The 1,311-nt window shown below is 42.0% G+C and overlaps 1 non-coding gene across 1 annotated transcript; it reads right to left on the bottom strand.

Moving 5' to 3' along the window:
• Window positions 1–500: 500 nt before the first annotated feature.
• Window positions 501–606, bottom strand: LOC132608521 (small nucleolar RNA R71). Its single transcript, XR_009570434.1, has one exon. It is a non-coding gene; the product is annotated as a small nucleolar RNA R71 (small nucleolar RNA).
• Window positions 607–1,311: the final 705 nt, after the last annotated feature.

Genomic DNA, 1,311 nt, shown 5'->3' with positions numbered 1-1,311 from the left:
AAAACTTTTTCTATTCCATCACAACTTCTTTGCTGTTGTGGTGAACCAGGTGAGCATGGCAGGAAGACAGAATAAGAATCAGGGAAACCAAGGTGGACTCCAAATGAACCCACCTGCACCAGAAGAGGATGAGGAAGAGAATATATTTGCGGAATTCATCAATGAAGCTGATTATGCTTCTGCTGTGATTCCTCCCAGAACTAGAAATGCTACTTTCAAAATTGATAGTTGTATCTATCAGCTACTGAAACTTGAAGGTTATTTCCGAAATTCTTTAGAGGATTTTCCACTCTAGCATTTGAAGAACTTCTTGCATGTGTGTGCTCAACAATCCGAAGGTGCTGTTTCTGCTGATGCACTTCGGTTACGGGTCCTTAAATATTCCTTGGCTGGCCAAGCAAGGGAATTGTATGAAAAGCTCCCCAACAATTCTATTCATACATGGAGCGAGTTAGCCAATACATTTTTGAAGAAGTGGTTCCCACCAAGCAAAAAGGCTGAGCTTCGAGATAAGATCTTTGAGTTCAAACAATTTCCGAGGGAACAATTATATTCGGCATTGGAGCGTTTCAAGTACTATCTAGCTCAATCTCCAACTCATGGGTTTCCGGATGCTATTCTCGCCGAAAAGTTCTGCAAGGGGTTAGATACAATGAATCAAATTGTTGTCAACACTGCAGCTGGGGGATGCTTCATGGACAAATCATTTGTCAGCATCACCAGGTTGCTCGATAAGCTCACCACCCACAATCAAGCTTGGCACTCAAGCGATAGTGAAATCCTGTCATATGGCAGTCCCTCTGCTGCCGCGGTGGCCAAAGAAAATCATGAACGAGATCATGCTTTTTCTCAATTGCAAACCACCGTGGATTTATTTCAAAGAGGCTTACGGAGAAAGAAGCTAAAAGTGTGAATGTTGTCGAAGAAATGCCATCTCATGCTCCCGAAATGTACCAAGTCTCAGAAGAAGCTTATCTAGAGGGGCAACCACAACGTGAGGATGCTAATTATATCGATCACTCTCAGAGGGTTATTAAAAGAAATGGATACCCCAACAACAAAGCAATCAATATGTCCAAATGAATATGGTGGTTCGGATATGAGGGATTACAACAACAACAATTATGGTAATCGGAACTCCAATGCCTATGTTCCACCAAAGGGTCATACTTCTAACTCTCAAATTGGCGAGAAGGTCCTTCCAATGATCAAGGGGCCTCTCGAATGTAATCTATGCTTGAAAATATATTGGACAACCAACATAAGAGTGACAAGAAGATGGAAAATTTAACCGAAGTGGTAGGCTCTCAC

The sequence above is a fragment of the Lycium barbarum genome, chromosome 8 (assembly GCF_019175385.1).
Source record: "Lycium barbarum isolate Lr01 chromosome 8, ASM1917538v2, whole genome shotgun sequence".
NCBI lineage: Eukaryota > Viridiplantae > Streptophyta > Magnoliopsida > Solanales > Solanaceae > Lycium > Lycium barbarum.
The sequence above is the reverse complement of the archived record's forward strand: the minus strand, read 5'-3'. Positions and strand labels throughout refer to the sequence as shown.